This window comes from Diabrotica undecimpunctata, chromosome 7 (assembly GCF_040954645.1).
Source record: "Diabrotica undecimpunctata isolate CICGRU chromosome 7, icDiaUnde3, whole genome shotgun sequence".
In the NCBI taxonomy this organism is placed as follows: Eukaryota; Metazoa; Arthropoda; class Insecta; order Coleoptera; family Chrysomelidae; genus Diabrotica; species Diabrotica undecimpunctata.
The window spans coordinates 48939419-48962799 of record NC_092809.1 but is presented as its reverse complement, the minus strand read 5'-3'; the positions used below and the strand labels follow the sequence as shown (position 1 = coordinate 48962799).

Below are 23381 nucleotides of genomic sequence, written 5' to 3'. Positions count from 1 at the left end.
ATGTATAGCCCAGTTCCAAAGTACAGACCACGACTTTTTTACAGTTACTCTGTAAGTACTATAGATCGGTGATTACTTCTACCATGAATATAATTATGAATTTTATATATAATATGACTTCAGTTATAACTGTTTGTAACTAAAATACACTTTTAACTCGACAGTGAACAGACAATACCTCCAATTTCAAAAATTCTAGTTACTATTTTCTCTTGCCTACAGAAATTAGCACGCACCTACTGTGCAATATTCTCTGCCTCTTTTGTTTGTTGGTTCTTGAAAGAGTACAGTGACATTAAATCTCGATCGCTTGGATGATAGATGTTTATCCTTCTCTATCTTGGACTTAGTAAAACTTCATGTGGACCATAGCCAATAATCCATTTTGTTTGATTCACCCAGCGTGTGGGAAACCTTCATTCTTTGGACCAGGCTGTGAACTGGCTAATATTACAGTAACATCCGCATATAGAAAAATCGTGATTTTTTTGCTACCTATCATTTTTTTGCCTATCTATCCTTGCAAAACTTTTTTCATATTATACTCTCCATATATTACTTAATAAATAAAGACTCCAACTACCTTGGCACCATAATAAATGAAGAATTGACCATCAACCAGGATATAAGAGCGACCATTGAAAATTCATTTCACCTTTAACCGGATAACGGCCTTCTTCAAGAGCCACAACCTCCCTCTTGTTTTTGTATTCTCAGTATTTTTTTATAGTGTTGAATCGTGGTCCTTGAAGATATGTACAGATAATTGAAAGCATGTAACATGTGGCTATACCTATTGGAGAATACTTAAGATCCCGTGTACTGACCGAGTCACAAATGAGGAGGTCCTTCAAAGAATATTGAAGAACGATGAGGTACTCACCACCATCAAATCTCGAAAGTTAGAATATTTCGGACACATTATGTAAAATAAATGCAGATATGCCCCCCTACAAGCCATTCTGCAAGGAAAAATATTTGGAAAGTGAGGTCCAAGAAGAAGAAGCGCATCCTGGTTAAGGAACCTTAGAATTTGGTTCAACACAACATCTGTGCAGTTTTTCCGCGCTGCTACAAACAAGATAAAGATCACCATGATGATAGCCAACATTCGTCACGGATTGGCTCATCATGTTGTCAAATTCTGTCACAAAGCTTATGGATTGTGTCGACACATATTTCTCCCATTGGTTTAATTAATCTAGTCATATATTTTTATCCTTAAATTAATTACATGTAAGCATCTTCTGACAGCTTTAACGTTCACGTACTTCTTCATGCATGTAGTTTGTTATATATAAGTCATTCTTTTCGACAGTACTTTTATATTAAAAATAAAGCAATTAGACTTGTAGTAGAGCATATATGTCTTGATACAAAAACCTTTAATGGAGACTCTTAATAATCTATATTCCATATTCCAAATTGATAAGTTCATATTCCTACTGGTAAATATATATTAGATCATATAATTGTTAGATGTTTTGCATGTAATAATCACACGGCAACTAACGATGAACAAAAGAAATATTTGCGCAATTTTAAAGTATTTTTTGCCGCTGGATCAGAAAATACATTGTGTATCTATCGTTCAAAAGTCCAAAAAAATAAAAAATTATTAAATTTAATTATAAAATTAAAACATGTTGTTATTCAAACCAATACGTGACCATAATTTAAAAATAAAAATGCCAACAGTTGGAAGCTCCTGGTCTATTAACACGGTCGGCAATGGTAATGCAGGACCTACTGCAACACTGATCTACATTTCGTGACGTTTTTGTCCGAATTGCGGACAGTAAGCGTAAATAAAGAGCAAGATAAGGTGGGTGGAATGTACAAATGGTCATGAATCAGGATAAAATGCGGCGGTTAGTCCATTTATGGCAACTCCTAAATTAGAGTTGATACTCCGCTTATGTTGTAGATATAAACATCGTTATTTCGAGATTGAAGGATAATTCACCGGCGGTGTTTATAGCTTTTGTTTGAATGACAACGCAATGTTCATTGTGCCAATATTATGAAAATTTAAGTTTTTAATTTTGGAATATAGTGATCGAAAAAATAATCCGTTGGAGAAGAATAAGGTACGAAAATTCTTTAATTTCCCTACCTCTAGTTTTGATGATATACAATCATTAAACATAAAAGATAAAAAACAACTATTTTTTCATATGATAAAGTATTAAGAGTCTGTTTGAATAGCCTTTAATGAGTGCTATATTCCAAGAGTGCTAAATTAAGTAAAGAACGTTTCAAAAGTAATCTGCAAGTATAGCTACGTTTTAACGACCTTGATATATCCTTTTTTCGATTACTGAAATATAATGCAACCTTTCTCCATCACATACAGCTCCACAAGCTAGACAACTCCACAGCTTTTCCAGTAAGCCTTTCACTAAATTATAGTATATTTGTTTTAATAGTCTCTGTGTCAAATGTCACACTCTTCGTAAGTTAAAAAATTTGTGGCTCTACAAAAATTCCTTTTTTAACTTTAGCCTCACTTTATGGAGGACATGTGTCCCTTAGGTATTTAAAAGACTCTCCTTCTTGGTTCATTTTTTTGACACCATTATTAGTCAAACCAAACTTAATATGTAAAGGTGGAAGCAAACTATCTTTTAGAAAGGCACCACGATGGTCTTAGCTTTTTTTTTGGTTATTTAAATTTTTTACAGGCCAGATTGGGTTTATATAATATAATTTTTATGTCTACTGTACCACATACACAAAAAACAGTGCTTTCTATAGCAGAATTAAATTCTTAAGGAAACAACAATGACTTTCATGTTATCACATATATACATGTGTGCTGTATAACCAACAGAAATAGAATGGAAACGGTTGCAGTTGCAATGGCGAATGAGTACCGCTTTTAAACTTAAGGAATAATTAAATAGCTTTCTCTTAGGTGGAACTGGGACCATATTTAAACATTTCATGAAAGCATTAACTTCTTTACAAATATTATCTTTTTTCTTAAAAACGCAGGAGATCCCATGTCTATAAAGCGATACCCTGACGTTGAAGAAGATTACATTGTTAGATTGTGGATCCCAGAAGCTCTTCCTTCTCGACCAGTCCAGATCTCGATTAGGGTCACTTAGTTCTGCTTGAATAAATCTGTGTTTTTCAAACAAAATGAAGAGACTGTTTGGATTTTCTTTTTTCGTAATATGTTTTGTTCCTAAAGTAAAAAGATATGTTGCTAACATTTAACTTTAATTGGTAATATTGATAATTTACTAATTTAACTAATAACTTCTTTATAAACATCTTTTTTGTCAAAAAAGACAGTATATCTCTCTCTTCATGTCTATAATGCGATATCCTGATGTTGGAGAACATTACACTGTTAAAATGTAGACCACAGAAGCTCTGCCTCCTCCTGTGACCAATAATCAACATGTCACTTTATCTTTTAATCAACAATTTAATAACTTCATTGTGATTACACGTGTCAGCAAGAAAAAATATATAGGAATTGGCTATTTTGGAGCTTAAAACAATTACATTATTGGGCAATGTCTCTCTCAGACTCCCAAGCAGAGAAAAGACAAACGTCTCTTCAGGTCTCGATTTAATCCTATTGTGTGTATTTCATCACATTAAACGGTGAAAATCATTTTTTAAATAAAATCTTTTGCTTTTGTCAAGATTACTGAAATCGAACAAGTACTTGTAATGGGCGTTTTTTTTTTTGTTTTTTGTTTACTAATAGGTCAACAACATATTACAACAGTCTATTAAAGAGATTGTTAAGCAATTTGTTAAGTAAAATAAGTGCAACTTTCCATCCAGTTTTGGATAAGTAATCATTGATGATTCTTCACATCGCACTCTGATCAGTATCTCACTTATATGTGCATATCTCAGATCTATTAGAATCTTATTTTTATAACACTCAATAGCCATTTTCTTGCGCTCATTAACTGGTCCTGTTTCCAAGTTTATGTCTCGCACTTACTTGATTCCGGTATTCTAATTTTTCTTGATGAAAAAATAACAAAGCATACCAAAAGCAATATTTGCCTTTAATGTTGTTATTCAACGATGTCTAATCTTGGTATTTTTCTTGATATTAATCAAAATCTTCACGTCTGCTTCATATACTACTACAACTAATCTTTTGAAAGGGTAAAACATAATACCCTAAATTCTCAGAAATAAAAACCTGGACGTTCAGATGAATATCAAATCTCTAGTATAATCAGCGAGCAGAGGTACAAATTGGGCATGTAATATCCAAATAAATCTAGATTATGAGGAGAGTTAGGCAATGATGTAGATTGACATCCCTATTTTTTATCTTGAGGAAGTAGTATTGGAAGCTATTGAGTCAGAACCAGCAGAGATAAATGTGAACGACATCCTATAGTCTGGAGTTAAATCATGGACGACATTTTTATCCATGTGTGTGATCCAATCAATTGTGTGTGTGTCCAATTTTGTGGTTGTGAAAATTATGAAGAAATATCAAAATTTCAAATAAAAACAACTCTTTAGAGCAGTTCCGTCATGGACCTTTTTGTCATCGATTTTTATTATGTCCTTTATAATTCCACATCAGAATGGGTATTCCTTCATCCTTCATTATTTTCCAGGAATTGTTATTCTTATTTTTGCATATATCTTTTCAATTCAAAGTCGCAGTTACTTCTTAGATTTTTACCATTCAAATTTAATTTTTTTAAACAGATCGTAGCTTGAACCATAAACCCACTTAATTACTTACGGCTACGTAAATGAGTGTACTAGCCTACTGGCATATCGGATCGACTATTATTAACTATTTTAGTGTCTACTTTTATATAAAAAGTGTACCTACAATAGTAATGTAGAATTTCTCTGTTTCAGCTGTTCGTGGAAGAACAAATTTAGAGACCGGATTTTTGAGGAATTAAAGTAAGTTTCTTGTAAATTTTATTTATAGTGCCTTTATTAATTCAACATTATTTTAAAAATTGACGTTAGTTTAAAAATCGATTATATAATACTTAGACGTAATGTATACAATAACATTGTAGCAATTTAAATATCATTTAAGTACAATATCAGGCTTTTGTGTTTTGTTTACACTTCAGCTATATATTGATAACAAGGTACACTATCCCAAATTAGTGAAAAGACGTGAGTTATGGGAGAGCAGTGGCCAAATTTGAAAAGTGGGGAAAGTTTCATTCTCTCAAAATTGACATAGTAGTTTTTATATTTATATAATTTGTCGAATAATAAGTAAATAGAAATTGTATTTCCTCTCTCTCTCTCTCTCTCTCTCTCTCTCTCTCTTTCTCTCTCTATCTCTATCTCTCTCTCTCTCCCTCTCTCTCCCTCTCCACTGGCACTACAGCACAAATCGAACCTTGCCTCCTCCAAACTATGCCTCCAACCTTGCCGGTCTCACGCCGATCTTTGCCAGGTTCTCACGTCTAGCAAATTTTGCGCGTCCGCTGCCACTTCATTCTTCTACCTTTTCCGTTGCCTTCCTTTTGGTCTTGCGCCCTGCATTTTACTATGTAGAGTTTTTTGGTAATCTTTCAGTCTTTATTCTCACTACATGACCAGCCCATCGAAGTCTATGAAGTTTCACGAATTCTGACATCGGTGCCTCTTTGAGCAGTCGGTAAAGTTCATGGTTATACCTTGAAGATGAGTCTTCATACTCCGTTTTCGGTAATAGATCTTTCTTAGGACTTTTAGCCCAGTCTGGTTATACAAAACTCATCGATTTCACGGCAAAATGTTTCGCAGATATCTGAAGCTTTTAAGACATAGGTGGGGGTTACTAGATGACGAATAGATAAAAAGATACTCCTATTTTTACCTTGCATTTTTTTTAAACAATAATTTATGGTCAGAATTTGATTTTTTATCTATACGTTTTTTCCCTTATAATTTAAATAAACAATATTTATACCATTTTTTTATATCAAAAATATCTTCATTTTCCCGTTTTTTCAATTAAAATTGATAAATAAGTTACGGAGATATATGCAAAAAAAGCAGTTTTTTTGCACTAATTTATAAATTTAATTAATTTTTTTATTAACAAAATAAAATGTTACTAATACATTTCCAACATTGAGGAATTACCGTCCTTTAACTTTGTGCGAAATTTCCCCCCGATCGGTCAAATAGTTTAAAAGTTATTCAATTTGTTTATATCTGGGACTAATTATTTAAACCATTGAACTTGCCCTATGAATGATGCTAGACATATTTAACAAATTTCATACGCTTCTTTAAGACTTATAATATTTCAGAAGTTAAATGAATATTGAGTTTTCATCGAAATTATTTACAAAATAAACTTTTGAAAAAGGGGTATGTTTTTTACTTATAAACAATTGTAATAACTTCTATATTTTTCAAGCTACAGACTTGTACGTACAACCATTAGATAGCTGGTAAAAAAACTCACATTTAACAAAAAAAAAACCTTCTATGAACAATAGGAACGAAGTTAGCGACAATTTTTTTGTTAATTATATATCCATTGTTTATAAACATTAAGAAGTAAAATTTGTACAAATTTTGAATGAAAATCTAAACTTTATATTGAATTTTAAAGCTATAAAATTCATCTAATTTTTCGAAACTTAAAACCTTTCGAAACGAAGTTACTTTCGAAAGATCGACATAGGAAAGTGGAGGGGAAACTGTTTTAGCTCCTCGCTGCAAAATTTAATATTATGGTTACGGATTTATCATTCAAAAGCTTCAACGGTTCTGTAGGAATTTCATCAGGTCCATTTGCTTTTCCATTTTCAACGTTTCTTATTGCGTATTCTACTTCTTCTTTTAATATCTCTGGCCCAGTTGCATTGATTATCTGAGTTAAGTTGTTTCTATCGTCTTCAAATAATTCATTCAGGTATTCTGTCCATCTTTTTATTTTATTCTCTAGATCTACAATAAGATTTCCATCTTTGTCTTTAAGTTTACCTATTTGGCATTTCTTTATGCTTCCTGTTATCTCTTTTACTTTTTTGTGCATATTGAACGCATCGTACTTTTTCTCGTAGGTTTCCATTTCTTCACATTGTTCTTTAATCCACTCCTCTTTGGCTTCTTTTATTCTGTTTTTTATGTGTTTATTTATTTCTTTGTATTTGTCTGGGTAATTCTTCATCTTTCTTCTTTGTTCCATCAAGTCTAGTATATCTTGTGTCATCCACCCATTATTCTTTGTTGTTGTTTTTGTTTGTTGATGTTTTTTTCCTGCTGTTTGTATAGCTGTATTTATGTACTTTAATTTTTGGTTAACGTTGTTTGTATCCTTAATTTGTTGCTGCACTGAACGGAGGTTTTCATTTATTTCTTCTCCTGTTTCTTGTCGTATATTTTTGTTTCTAAATTTATTTAAATGTAGTGCCTTTCTGTGTGGTCTTCTAATCTTTTTTGATCTCGCCTCTATCACAGTAACTACCGGGTTATGATCTGAGCCTATATCAGCTCCTGGGTACGTCTTAGTACATTTAACAGCATTATGATACCTCCTTGCTATCATAATGTAGTCTATTTGATTTCTCACTATTTTTTTTTGGTATGTTGTGGAGATGTCCATGTATATAACCGTCGAGGAGGTAATTTGAAAAAGGTATTTGTTATTACGAAGTCTTCACTTTGGCAAAATTAAATCAATCGATCTCCTCTGTCATTTCTGTTTCCAAGCCCATATTTTCCTACTTGTTCTCCTACCTTACCTTGACCCACCTTGGCATTAAGATCGCCCATTAATATGTTAATGTATGGAAAGACTGACTTAATAAGTGAAGACAAACAACCTGCAACAAAAAGGTTCAGACCTGACAGTGAAGTCGAATAAATGAACCAAATTTTAACTTTTAAACCAATGTATGTAAAGAAAATAAAAAAAAGTAAAGTTCAATAAACATTGCAAAATTTAATAAGGCAAGTGATGAAAAAATCGACTTATTTTATCAGAGCAGTAAGGCAGATTAGATTAATAATGTAATCATATTTGTAAGAAAAATAGAATAAAAATCAATATTGTTAATTATAAAAATACAAACAATTATAATTAATATAAGGAATATAATAATATAATGTGTAAAAAATTACCTGAAATTTAATTTATAAAACATATAAGTATTATTACATCATTAATATAATATGAAAAAACATATGTTGATTTTCCGGGATTTTCCGAGATTTATGGGGGGTGAAAATTATGTCATCATTATTAATACGGCGACAGACTATTCGAGCAAATTAAAAAAAAGTAAGTATTTAGGGTGAATTTTAAATGGACTCAATTTTTCCGAGTTTTCCCATATTTTCCGGCCAGTGAAAACTATGTAGTTATTCATATTTCGACGAGCTACCCCAGAATAAAAAAAAGAGACTTGCAGCTGCAAAGGAAGCCGAGATAATGTAAATTTTTCCTACGTGTTGCAATTTGAAGTTCCGATGCCGAAAAAAAAAACGGAGCTGAAACAGATATCCTCTCCACTTTCCTATGTCGATCTTTCGAAAGTACCGTCGTTTCGAAAAATTAGATAAATTTTATAGCTATAAGTTTCAATATAAAGTTTAGATTTTCATTCAAAATTTGTGCAAATTTTACTTCTTAATGTTTATAAACAATGGAGATATGATTTTTTTTAAAATAGTCACTAACTTCGTTCCTATTGGTCATAGAAGGTTTTTTATTTTTTAATGTGAGCTTTTTTACCAGCTATCCAATGGTTGTACGTACAAGTCTGTAGCTTGAAAAATATAGAAGTTATTACAATTGTTTATAAGTAAAAAACATACCCCTTTTTCGAACGTTTATTTTGTAAATAATTGTGATGAAAGCTTAATATGCATTTAACTTCTGAGATAGTCTAAGTCTTAAAGAATCCTATGAAATTTGCTGAATGTGTCTAGCATCATGCATAGGGCAAGCTCAATAGTTTAAATAATTAGCGTCAGGGATAAACAAATTAAATAACTTATAAAATATTTGACTGATCGGGGGGAATTTTCGCACAAATCTAAAAGATGGTAATTCCTTGATGTTTAAATGTATTAATACCATTTTATTTTGTTAATAAAAAAATTAATAAAATTTATAAATTAGTGCAAAAAAACTGCTTTTTTGCAAATATCTCTGTTAATTATTTATTAATTTTACTTAAAAAAACGGGAAAATAAAGATATTCTTGACATAAAAAAATGACATAAATATTGTTTATTTAAAATATAAGGGAAAAAATTTATAGACAAAAAATCAAATTGTGACCATAAATTATTGCTTAAAAAAAAACGCAAGGTAAAACTAGGAGTATCTTTTCATCTATTCATCATCTAGTATCCCCCACCTATGTCTTAAAAGCTTCAGATATCTGCGAAACATTTTTCCACCATTTTTTTTAACCAGACTATTTTATTTCAAAGACTTCCAGCTTTCGTTTTGTGTCTTCTGTCATCACCCATGTCTCTGAAATATCTATGAAATATAAATATGCCGGTTTGTTTTATTCTAGTGATTTCTCTCGTAATTGCTAATTATTGATATAGCATCCATGCATGATCTTCCCGATCTTCCCTTTAAATAAATAAATTTAAGCATATCAAATTTATATATATATATATATATATATATATATATATATATATATATATATATATATATATATATATAATTTACTGTGCCACTGTCTCATAGCTATTATTAATGACCATCACAATTACTGTATTTTACTAAATATTACCGAAACACTTGTGACGAAAGAACATATAAAAAATATTTGTAACGACCTTCAGTCTACGCTTTATTTTTTTTTATCCAAAACTAGGGCTATTTAAGTAACGAAATATTCTAATGTGTAAATATATGATGCAAAAACTAATGCAACTCATCTGAATCTCGAAGAATTACAACATATTTACGACACCTCCGTAGTCACGTGAGAAATTAAAACAAGATTCAGCTCAAAGAAAGTAAGATTGACTCAGCAGGAGGTCATCATACTCTCTTCAATTATTTAAATTAACTTTTACTTGACTTGAAGTTTTCACCGTTATTTTTTTTTGTTGAGGTTTAGCGAATATTCGTTTTGTCATAAATTAATTAACGGGCTGCGACACCACACAAATTTTAATACTGTTAATCCTCTGCGGATTTTGTATTAATATTCGTTCTGACGGGTTATGAATAGTTTATTAACATCAATATTTTTCTATTTTCGAAGCTTACTGTATTTACTTAAATATATATATATATATATATATATATATATATATATATATATATATATATATACATATATATATACATATATATATATATATATATATATATATATATATATATATATATATATATATATATATATATATATATATATATTGATACGATTGGGGTTTATAGAAAATAATTTATAAGTTATATACTACATAATATTAGATATAACAAGTATTTGGTTATTTTAAGAAGTTATATACTAGAGAATTTATAAAAATTATTTATGTGAGGGCATTTTTAAGAAATTAGCATATAATAATTGTAAAAAGTTGTATTTTAATGTTGTAAATATATTTAAGTGAGCCATGTGCATAGGCAACCAACTATACAGTAAGTGACAGACAGAAATTAATCATTTTTACGAATTTAAGTGGGGTTATAATAATAATGTTAGTTTAAAATGGTTAATTTATATATATTTACTGATTTAAGTGTTTATTCTGATCTGAAAAGCCTAAATGTCAACAAAATTATCAATAGAACATTAACGAATTCTCCAGAATGCAGAATTTGACCTTTGTTTATGTTGGAACATTCTGGAATAATGATTATGTCGGTGGATCGAACAGATACTTTTTTCGAGAACATCCATATAGAAGAAATAGAACTAAATCGAACATGATCTCTTACCAGATGGTTCTGGAACATCCAAAAGGATATAAATACCCGTGATTTGGATTCAAGATGACAGTTTTTAGTAAGTCAGTCAGTCAGAAAGTTTAGTAAAAAATATGAAAGTTAGTTGGAGTCAGTCAATCAGTTACAAATAGTCCAATTGTTTAATATAGTGAGTTAAATGAAGATTAAAAATTATGCATATATTTTAATGCACATTTATAATTATACACAAATAATTATTGAAGATTATAAAAGTATATTAGAAGAATATTGGATGGATATTGGAAGGAATTAAAATTATATTATGATTGGAGATTAGTATAAATCAACTTATAATAATTGGATATTGGTATATTGAAAAAACCCTTGAAAAAGACCAGATGAAATCCCGTCAGAAATACTCAAATTACTGGATGAAAGGGGAATTTCAGCACTACACAAAATATTTAACTTAATTTATGAAACTGGCTGCTATCCTCAACAGTGGTTACGCTCTACCTTTATTCCCCTGCCCAAGAAAGTCAATGCAAAAAGATGTGAGGATCACAGACTCATTAGCCTGATGAGTCACACTTTAAAGATATTCTTAAAAATACTACATCAAAGAGTATACAAAAAATGTGAATGGGACATCAGTGACTCCCAGTTCGGGTTTAGGCAAGGTTTAGGAACACGAGAAGCAATAGTAGCAACACAGGTGCTGGTCCAAAATTGTTACGATCAGAAGAAGGATGTGTTCCTATGCTTTTTAGATTACCAAAAAGCGTTTGATCGTGTCCAATACCACAAGTTAATGCAGATCCTCAAGAAAGTTGATATAGACCAAAAAGACATAAGATGCATTGAAAACTTGTACTGGCATCAAACGGCACAGTTAAAAATAGACAATTCTATATCCAAACCCATACATATAAGAAGGGGCGTTCGACAGGGATGTGTGCTTTCCCCTCTTTTATTTAACATTTATTCGGAAGCCATATTTCAAGAGTCTCTGGAGGATGCAAAGATGGGAATCAAAGTGAATGGAGTACTGATCAACAACATACGATATGCTGATGATGGTGTCTTAATTTGTGACAACATAGTCGATCTTCAACAACTTGTCACTATAATCGGAGAATACAGTAAGCGAATGGGATTAGAGATTAATACCAAAAAAACCAAATTTATGATCATCTCCAGAAACTTGGATGCACTTGAAAACTCCACCATAACACTGAATACTAAGTCCATTGAAAGAGTGAGTAAATTTAAATACCTGGGATCGTGGCTTTTTGAAGACTGGGCATCGGACAGGGAAGTAAAATGTCGCATTGAACAAGCTCGACAAGCTTTCGTAAAATTCAAGAAGGTACTGACTTGTTCAGAGTTCGATCTTCAACTGAGACTAAGGTTTACTAAGTGCTACGTGTGGTCAGTGCTGCTATATGGCGTAGAGGGCTGGACACTCAAAACGAGGGATATAAACAGATTAGAAGCTTTCGAAATGTGGCTCTATCGCCGTATCCTAAAAATACCATGGACAGCGAAAATCACAAATATAGATGTCCTTAAAAGAATAAACCAAGAACGCCAACTTTTCGAAACCGTCAAGAAAAGGAAAACGGCGTATCTAGGTCACATCATGAAATGAAAAATACCAGTTCCTCCAACTTATAATCGAGGGTAAAATTGAAGGCAAGAGAGGAATGGGACGCAAGAAAATGTCCTGGCTCCGAAACATAAGGCAATGGACAGGGATTAACGACATACAATCTCTGATACATACTGCAATAAATAGAGAATTAATGGAAAATGTGATCGCTAACATCCATTAGTGGATTTGCATCTAAAGAAGAAGAAGATATTGAAAAGAAGAATAAATATAAATGCTGTTTGCTGGTTTGCTTGGTGGTTTATAAATGCTGGTGAAGAAAAATATATCTTAAATTGGTAGAAGCTGATAATTGGAAAAAGTGATTTCACAAAAACAAGGATAACCGAAGTACGAAGACATTCAGTGGTGATTAGAATCTATATAGTGGAAAACAGTTCATTTAGGCATTCAGTGAAAGAAAGGTACAAAATTTTGTTAATATAATTTAGTTAGTGTCATAACAATTTCAATTTTGAAGATAGTTTGTTTAAATTTTACATTGTCTATAGAATTTAATTAGTTTTATAAGAATATCAATTTAAAGATAGTTTATTTTAAATTTACATTGGCTAGGTTAGATATATATGTGTGTTTCATAATAGTTATAATAAAGATAATTTAAAAAAGTACTTACAAACTAATTCTTTGAGAACCGCGATAAAATTTTTCATTGCTCATCATTCAAACAAACAACACATCATAACAATATATATATATATATATATATATATATATATATATATATATATATTTCTGATATGTATACTTTTTAGAGAAAGTCAGTATTTCTTTCTTCGTCAGACTTTATGATTATTTTTGGCATCTCATTATATATTTGCTGTCTAGTTTGCCTTCCACTTCCTCAAAAGTTCTTCCCTGGAACAAAAGGAAGTTTTCCGTATACTCTGGGGTTGGTTGGTTGCTCGTGTATAGATTGAAGGAAATGGGAACCAAGACGCTTCGTTGGGCCACACTATTATTCTGTCTCCTCCATAGACTTTTCTTCTGATCCCGAGTAAGATAGAATCGCCTGTTTTGCACTTAACAAGTTTTACTAGATGGTAATGTTTAAGCACATTATAAAGTTTTGTGAATAACTTTCCGTGATTCACTGTATTCTTGGCGAAGCTCAGATCAATTAGTTCAGGCTCTGCTATGTGTTTATTTTCGTACCCCTCTTCTATATGCTCTGTGAGATTAAGAATTTGGCCAATGCACGATTTATCTTGTCTAAAACCTGCTTTAGGTTTTAGAAAAAAAAATTCTATTCTCGGCTTAAAAAATTAAGGCCAGAATAGAACTAGCTAGAGCAGCATTTAGCAATATGAAAAAGCTCCTCATAAGTAGGAATATGTCTGTTCCCCTAAAACTACGTCTAGTTAAATGCTACATTTTTGCGATCTTTCTGTATGGTATGGAGGCCTGGACGCTGACGGAGACGCTCACGAGAAAACTAGAAGCATTCGAAATGTGGGTGCACCGACGCATTCTTCGTATATCCTGGACCGAACATGTCACCGACATAGAGGTAATCCAAAGAATCGGAAAGGAGAAAGAAATCGTGAATACAATTAAACAAAGAAAGCTTGAATATCTAGGCCACATATTGAGACACGATAAGTACCGTCTACTGCAATTGATTGTCCAGAGAAAAATAGACAGTAATCGAGGGCCAGGCAGGAGAAGACACTCGTGGCTCCAAAATCTAAAGAAGTGGTTCGGGCTCACATCGGTCGAACTATTCAGAAGCGCCGCAAACAAGATCAGAATTGCCATGTTAATAGCCAACGTTCGCAACGGACAGGGCACTTGAAGAAGAAGAAAACCTGCTTCTTATGGTATAAGGCTCTGGTCGACTATGTTTCCTATGCGATTTAGGATGAGTCTTCCGTATACCTTAATGGGGTAGCATAGAAGGGAGACTGGTACTTTACCTGGACTGGTACTGGAGACTTTAAAACTGCCATGACTTTAGATTTTCTCCATAGTTTTAAAACTCTACAGTTATACTGGCAGTTATTAATAATATCTGAGATCCAGTTCTTAGCGACTAAGTTTTTCTCTATCTATGAGCAGAAAAATGGTATTTATACATCGTAACAAAGCTACACATATTAAATAACAGTGTGTTTCATTATTCTTGTTAATATGCAACACATTGTTGTCTAACTCTAATTTAAAAATTCCTTTCAAAACAATTCATCCTCTAGAATCAGCACAAAAGCTCTTGAAGCAATGAACAGACAGGCGCTGCTGACTAAAGAAAAGTTGTGCAAATCAGGTTTTTAAGCTTATCACCTTTATTGAGGCAGGTTTCTAGAGAAAACTTAAAACTGTAACTGCGTTCATAGACCTAACCTATGGTTTGTAAGCTTCTCCGAACAAATATAGTCAGTATTCTAAACGACTCAACGATACAATTGGTGAAGGAAATTGCTTATAAAACTAAAAAATGACTGCCCCAGGGATCGGTACTAGCTCCTCTGCCCTTTAGCTTGTACATAGCGCACAAATCATTTGAAAAAAAAATGAGGATACCCTTACGATGGATTTACACACTTGCCTTGCAGGTCAAACTGTGGAATATAATGGGTATTACATCGTTTTTCTGTAGGATATTTGACTTTTGTATGAGAAATCCAATGAGTACCTTGGATGAACTAACCCTTTAAGCTACTGTGATGCTGTTAAAATAATGCTTTATTCTTCTTCTTCTTTCTTCTTGTATGTAGGCTTTAAAGTCTGTTTCCTCTTCAATATTAGCCTCTTAAATTGTTTAAATTGTTGCACCATCTGTTTCTTGGTCTGCCAATACTTCTTCGTCCATTTGGTGACTTATCTCGTGCTATTCGTACTATCCTATCCTCCTCAATTCCTACTAATGTGTTCGTTCCACTCCTGTTTCCGTTTTGTCACCCATCTATTTATTTCTTCTATATTGCAGGCTCTTCTTATGTTTTCGTTTCTCTTCTTATCCAACAGACTTTTCCCTGATATTCGTCGGAGTATTTTCATCTCTGTTGTTTCTAGTAGTCGTCTCATTTTAGATGTGTCAGGTCTTGTCTCCGCCGTGTATGTTAATATAGGTCTAATTGCTGCTTTATAGATTCTTGTTTTTGTGTCTTGTCTTAGGTGTTTGTTTTTCCAGATTGTGTCATTAAGAGATCCCGCCGCTTTACTTGCTTTTAAGCTTTGTTGTCGTACTTCTTCTTCAATATCTCCGTAACTAGTTATATCTATTTCCAGATATCCAAACCTTGCTTCCTACTTTATTTTTTACCTATCAATTTCGATTTTACATCGTAGTGGGTATTTAGATGTTGTCATACATTCGGTTTTTTCTGATGATATTATCGTATTGTATTTCTTGCCTGTTGTATTGAAGATGTGTGTTAATCTTTGGAGCTTTCTTTTATACAGTAGGCGTAAGACTTGGATGCGATCGAAAGCCTTTGTCAGGTCTATAAAAAAATAGATATGCTGGTTTATTGTACTTGATGGCCTTTTCTGTGAATTGTCTTAATCCAAATACGGCGTCTGCGCATGATCTTCCGGATCTGAATCCTTGTTGTTCATCTGATAAAGTTGTTAGTTTATTGATTTTGTTGGTTAGGACTTTTGTGGTAAGCTTAAGTGCGGTGTTCAGTAGATTTATACCTCTATAATTGTTGGAGTCTTCTTTATCTCCTTTCTTGAACCTTGGTATCACTGTTATAATGCTTTATAATAACTTTAAATCGGGTCAGTTACTGGCTTTCCTACTTATCTATAAAAAGACTTGTTGAATTCGAACAGCACTAAAGACTTCAATCAAAAATTATTTATGTTTATATTGTTTTAACTTATTACTGTCAAACTAAGTTGATAATGAATTGAATTTTGAATAAATTTAACCGTATTAAATGTCGCTGTGTTTGACTTTACGTAAGATATGTAACAATCTTTTTGTAGAAGGAAATTCTTTTAAACTAAAAAGAGCAATGTTTTATTTGTTCCCGGAAACCTAGCCTCTTAATTTTCTTTTCTTACGAGCCGTTTTCTTGGTCCAGTAGCCATTTAAAGTCAGAAATGTTTTAAAACTTCTCACCTAAATTAGTCGGTACTCGTAGGTGCACAGCCCGAGTGTAACTTCCCATGATCTTTAACCTCTTTGTATAAATTTTCACAGTCGGTTCAACTAACATATAAATCTATCCAGTAGTTGAGGTAATTCTCGACTCGGTTCAGAGGATTTTGTAGTCTAGAGGATTATTTAATACTGATGAATATTCAGAAAGCGCATGCATTGGAAATAAAATATTGATGTTAAATTGTTATATGTATATTATATGGAGTTAAACTTTCAGAGATTACTATAATTTTATATTTCATTTGTAAATTCAGGGTTGAGTAATTAAATAATCGAAAAGTAAATAGTTTAAGATTCAAATAGAAGTAACTGATCTATAGAATAATACTACAATGTAAATCAGAAATAAATAACTTAGTTTAATCTATAAGTCACAAAGTATAGAATTTTGGAAATTTTTTATTGGAGATTATTTTCCAAATTCATATACCTAATCACGTTGAAAATGCTAAAAATTAAAAAATCAATCACTTTAACGCAATATTGGTTTACATTTATAAGAATCATATACCATAGATGTACAGAGTATAAACAAGTGAGCAAAATAATTAAAAACAAAAAACAAATTAGATGAGGTGGTGAGCATAGAAAATTACGGAAACTGTTCTTCTTCTTCTTCAAGTGCCCTGTCCGTTGCGAACGTTGGCTATTAACATGGCAATTCTGATCTTGTTTGCGGCGCTTCTGAATAGCTCGACCGATGTGAGCCCGAACCACTTCCTCAAAATTTGGAGCCACGAGTGTCTTCTCCTGCCTGGCCCTCGTTTACTGTCTATTTTTCCCTGGACAATCAATTGCAGTAGACGGTACTTATCGTGTCTCAATATGTGGCCTAGATATTCAAGCTTTCTTTGTTTAATTGTATTCACGATTTCTTTCTCCTTTCCGATTCTTTGGATTACCTCTATGTTGGTGACATGTTCGGTCCAGGATATACGAAGAATGCGTCGGTACACCCACATTTCGAATGCTTCTAGTTTTCTCGTGAGCGTCTCCGTCAGCGTCCAGGCCTCCACACCATACAGTAAGATCGGAAAAATGTAGCATTTAACTAGACGTAGTTTTAGGGGAAGAGACAAATCCCTGCTTATGAGGAGCTTTTTCATATTGCTAAATGCTGCTCTAGCTCGTTCTATTCTCGCCTTAATTTCTGTGGCCTGTTCCCATTTTGCATTTACGTTGGTGCCAAGGTACACATAAGATTCTACATGGTCAATTAGTATGTTACTTATCCGTAACTGTCGAGCAGGCTGTTGCTTCCTGCTTATCAGCATCCACTTTGTCTTCTTGAAGTTGAGGCTCAGGCCGTATTCCTCACTAACTGAATAAACTCTTTCCATTACCTGCTGTAATTCGTCTATGGTACTGGCAAGGATCACAATGTCGTCGGCATATCTTATATTGTTCGTTAACTCGCCGTTTATTTTTATGCCCTCATTTGCATTTTCCATACATTTATTAAATATTTCTTCGGAATAAATATTGAATAGGAGTGGGGATAATATACAACCCTGACGGACACCTCTTTTGATCTGCACACTTTTAGTGAGTTCGTTGCCAATTTTTGCTTTTGCTGTTTGACCCCAGTATAGGTTTGCCACAATTCGAATGTCCTTGTTGTCAATACCTGTCTTTCGCAGAATATCTATCAATTGTTCATGATTGACATTGTCAAATGCTTTTCTAAAATCCACAAAGCACAAACACACGTCCTTATCAACGTCTCTACAACGCTGTATAAGCACCTGGAGAGCGAAAATTGCTTCTCTAGTTCCAAGTGCTTTCCGAAAGCCAAACTGCGATCTATCAATATTTGACTTACATTTATCATATATTCTTTTATGAATGATCTTAGTGAACGCTTTAGTGACATGATTAATCAAGCTTATAAGCCGGTAGTCATCACAGATCTGGGCATTTGGTTTATTCGGGATTGTAATAAATGTTGACTGCAGCCAGTTCTCCGGGATTTTACCGCTATTATATATGTTGTTAAAAAGTTCAACTAGATTATCAAGGAACTGTTTGTCTGATTTACATAGGATCTTTAATATTGTCCGGACCTGCTGACTTATTGTTTTTTAGTGCTGCAATGGCATCTTCTATCTCCGATTTAAGGATTGAAGGTCCTGTTTCTCCTTCTCCATATAGGTGATCATCAGTCCTCTCAGATGCAAATAATTTTTCTATGTATGATTTCCATGTTTCTAAGATCGTTGATGGCTCCGAAATAAGATTTCCATCGCCATCTTTTATGCTGTTGGGTGACTTATTGAATTTCCTCTTGTTTGTCATTGATTTTATTTTGTTGTGCATATTGTAATTGTCGTATTTTCGTTCGTATTGTTCTATTTCCCTGCATTCGTTGGAAAACCATTTTTCTTTGGCTTCTCGAATTTTCGTTCTTATGATTTTGTGGATCTGCTGGTATTTTTCTTCATTTTTATTCTTGAATTTACGTCTTTTATCCATCATATCCATTATCTCATCAGACATCCATTCTTTCTTCTTCCGTCTGTCACGCTTTAATAGAGTCGCGCATGTTGTTTGGATTGCTTCCCTCGATTTATCCCATCTCTCTATTATGTCCGACGTGTTCTCGTTAATGTCGTTTATTTTCTTTCCTAGTTGTTCTCGTACTTTTATTTCGGTTTTTGGGTTAGTGAGTTTCTTAATATCAATTGTGTTTAAATTAGATCTTTTCTCGAGCCGTTTTACTCTCATGACCATTCTGCATACCAACAGATTGTGGTCCGTAGGAACATCGGCACCTGGGTACGTTTTTGATGATTTTATCATGTTTTTATATCTTGTTGGTACTGCTATATAATCTATCTGATTCCTTATGATGTTGTCAGGTGAGTCAGCGGGGGATTTCCATGTGTAAAGTCGATGTTTGGGGAGCTTGAAGAGTGTATTACTTAATAGCAGGTTATATTCCTGGCAGAAGCATATAAGTCTATCACCTCTATCGTTTCTCTCTCCTAGGCCGAAGTTAACCACGATCTCATTCACCTTGCCACTGCCAACCTTTGCGTTAAAATCTCCCATCACTATTGTTACTTCATGTTTTTTTGTCATTTTCATCAGGCTTCCCAGTTGTTCATAGAATTCTTCGCTGGTTGCCTCATCTTTATCTGCCGTTGGCGCGTATACCTGTAATATGTTAATATTCACCGGTGTTGCTTGAATTTGTAAAAGCATTATTCTATCTGAATGGGGAGTGAAAGATTTTACTGCCGAATTAATATGTGGGGCAACTATTATTGCGGTGCCGTTTCTGTGATGTGTTGTGTCGTTTCCAGCATAGTAAACTTTATATCCAAGTATATCGCACGGAAACTCTAGGAATACTAAATAGTGATAACAAACCAGACTCGAAATATCTAAGGAAATACCGCTATTAAACATAATTATGTAGTTATTTTTTGCAATTTTAAAATAAAAACAACTAATATAAATCCAAGAACATCAAAAATAAATCAAAAAGGGTAGATTCACGACATAGGCATAGTTTAGAATAAAACAAATCATAGTAAAACCACTAGGATCCAACAGTTACGTATATATGTGCTTCCGAAGATTTAAACAAGACATTGGACTGGATACGACTTTCGAATATTTACCACATACTGTTTAAATCTCTTTCGCAACTTTTTAGTGAAATTTTTAATGTTTATTAGTTATAACTATTTTATTAATAAAGATAAATCATAAATAAGATAAATAGGTTCATCATGCATAGTCTTCTACTCACAATCCGTTATAGGTTTTATTAAAGTTGTTAAAAGAGAATGGGCTACCGGTTTCGCTGTTTACAAATTTTTACAGGATCTTTAGGCCCTCAAGAAACTAAGAATATCAGTACAATTTTAATCTTTACATCAAATGTAGCTTGATAATATAATCTTTTAATAATGTAATCTTTTTATAGATTCTACTTAGTTGTTTAAGCATAACCTCTGCCTTCTGGTACTCTCAGGACAAAAAACAAAAAACATACATACAAACATGCAACACAAATATAAAAATATTTATGTTTCACATTAAATATGTTTCACATTAAATTAAAATTAAAATGCAAGTCGATATCCCGTTTATGGTCTGACAGTGTTAAAAGATGTAGATGTAGATAATAGAAATCTATAAAAAAGATTACATTATCAAGCTACATTTGATGTATAGATTAGAATTGTACTGATATCCTTAGTTTCTTGAGGGTCTGAAAATGCTGTAAAAGTTTGTAAACAGCGAAACCGGTAGCCCATTCTCTTTTATTTTAACTTTAATAACAGCCTATAACGGATTGTAAGTTAAAAACTTATTTCCCTTACAGTTTATTTTAATGCTTAAAAAATTACCTTTAAAATGAGGGGGTTTTGAAAGTTAATCGCATATAAGAAAGCTGATTTATACTTGGAAAAGCCCCATTGAATGCCTATTTTGCAATTGTTTTTCAAGAAATTTGTTATTACACCGGTTCTATCAATCTACTCAAAGTTTACTGAACGCCATATTGTTTATTTTTTTTTAAAGGAACAATTTTCTTTTTGGTAAAATAAAATGTCTCTAATAGTTTGAGATACAATCATTTATACAATTAAATTGTTAATATCAAATTATCTGATGGGTTTTGAGCCTAGTATTCTCGAAAAATTGATTTTACGCACCAAAAATGATAAAAAAATGTCAAGGCACCGACCGGACATAACAGTGCTTACTCAATTCCCCTGGTTCCAGACTAGTGCTTTTGAAGAAAATGAAACCAATATACACATTTATATAAAGTAAATGTTTACATGTTAAATGATAATTACTGTAATTATTTTTACAATTACAGTAATTGTGAAATGTGTCTTAAATTTGATTTTAAACCACATTACATTGGTTGTGCTACCTCCGAATTCTTATCACAACACGGCTTGTTCCAATCCCATTTTGTAACTTTTAGCTCACAATCGACCCCACTACAGTACTCAATTGGTTGAGAGGATATTAACTACTTAATAAACTTTGATGATAATGTCAAAAAGGCTGAAGATAACTTAACGAGAGATTTTTACGGAACGCAACTTGGGAAGTTCTATTTGAGTTTGTTATAAGACTAAGGAGGGAAGAGCGATGTAAAAGTTTTTACAACTAAGATAAAGTTAAGCGATAGGAACCTCGCTGTAGAGATGAGTCTGTAGTTAACAAATCGGTCAATAGGAACGGTAACACACTCTAATTGAATCTAATGAATCACTTGATTGTTTCAAATTCTCGATTCACTAATTAGCGCTTTCCCATATCCCATGTTGAGAAAAGGAATAAACACAAAATATGATTAGCAAGACATATAAGCTTATAAGAGGTTCTGAAACTGTTTTACCGTGGCATTTGTAAGTTAAATATTATATTTATATGGGATTAAACTACAATTAAGTGTAATGAAAATTACATTTTACTCCTATTTTGACAATTCGATTTCGAATGCGGTGATCGTTGTCAAAAAACATTATAAATTAAAAACCTCTGTTAATCTGTAGATGTTTATTAATTGGTAAATTATTGTGTTTAAGGTGGATGTTTATTATTATTATTTTTAAAATAGAGACTGTACAAAAATATTAATTAACATTAAATAATAAGAAACGAATAATGAAATATGTACTGTTTGTTACAAAAAATGTTAAGCATTAAATTCTTTGACGTAACTATATTATTCAGCCTCTAGGATTTTTATATAAACTTTCTTAACTTGAAAGTAACATCACCCGAATTGGCTTAGAATATAAGGAAAATTCTTCTTCTTTAAGTTTCACCTTCTATCGAAGGTTGGAAATCATCATGGCTATGCGGACCTTGTTGACTACCGCTCTAAATAGTTATTGACTGCATTACCGCATTAAAACCATTTCCTCTTCTAGTAACTTCTGCGTTTGACATTTTTTGAGTCCATGACATTCGTAAGATTCTTCAGTAACACCAAAATTCAAAGGAGGCCAACTTATTTAGATGCACTTGTTTTAATGTTCATGCTTCCAAGCCATAAAAGAGAGTAGTGAATACGTAAAACCAAAGCATTCTTAGGTGTAGTCCTAACCTTATATCACGACAACAAAAAAATTTTTTAAGTTTAAAGAATGATGCACGTGCTATTTCAATATGTGTCTTAATTTCTTTGGTTTGGTCTACATTTGATGTTATCTATGTTCCTAAGTTGCATCTGCTGATTAAGTCATGATCATGCATTTAGTTTATTTCAAATTCATGAAATATTAGATTATGTTGATGAGATGTTAATCAGATTAACTGGATGGTTGCCTCAGCATCAGCCGAATCTTCTGTAAGTAGAGGCCTCCTTATTAAGATAAAGATCGCCTCCAAATAAGGAAAAACTTAGATTTTCAATTGAATAAAGGTCGCTTTAAAAATGGGAGGAAATTTGGCCCACATTAGCCCCATTTATAAAAAGGGAGACAGAAAAGAATGCGGAAATTATAGAGACATTAGCGTAACTAGCTCGCTGGGAAGGTTATATGGTCGTATATTGAAAAGAAGAATAGAAGAGGAGTATAAAGAAATTGAAGAACAAAGCGGCTTCAGAGCAGGAAGATCGTGCGTGGACAACACATTTACCCTTCAACAAGTAATTGAAAAACGAACAGCTCGAAACCTCCCTACGCATCTGGTATTTAAAGATCTGGAGAAGGCTTATGATACAGTTTCTTTAAAACTCCTATTTAGTGTCTTGA

The 23381-nt window shown here is 32.6% G+C and overlaps 1 protein-coding gene and 1 long non-coding RNA gene across 2 annotated transcripts in view; one reads left to right on the top strand and one right to left on the bottom strand.

Annotated features, from left to right (window-relative positions):
• The window catches only part of dysc (whirlin protein dyschronic), an 832089-nt gene that overhangs the window by 307068 nt on the left and 501640 nt on the right, over positions 1-23381 (bottom strand). The window lies entirely within an intron of this gene.
• Positions 1-23381, top strand: part of LOC140445301 (uncharacterized) — a 108510-nt gene that overhangs the window by 52598 nt on the left and 32531 nt on the right. Inside the window, exon 2 of the long non-coding RNA XR_011951384.1 lies at positions 4864-4911. This is a non-coding gene — a long non-coding RNA (uncharacterized lncRNA). The remainder of the gene's footprint in view (positions 1-4863; positions 4912-23381) is intronic.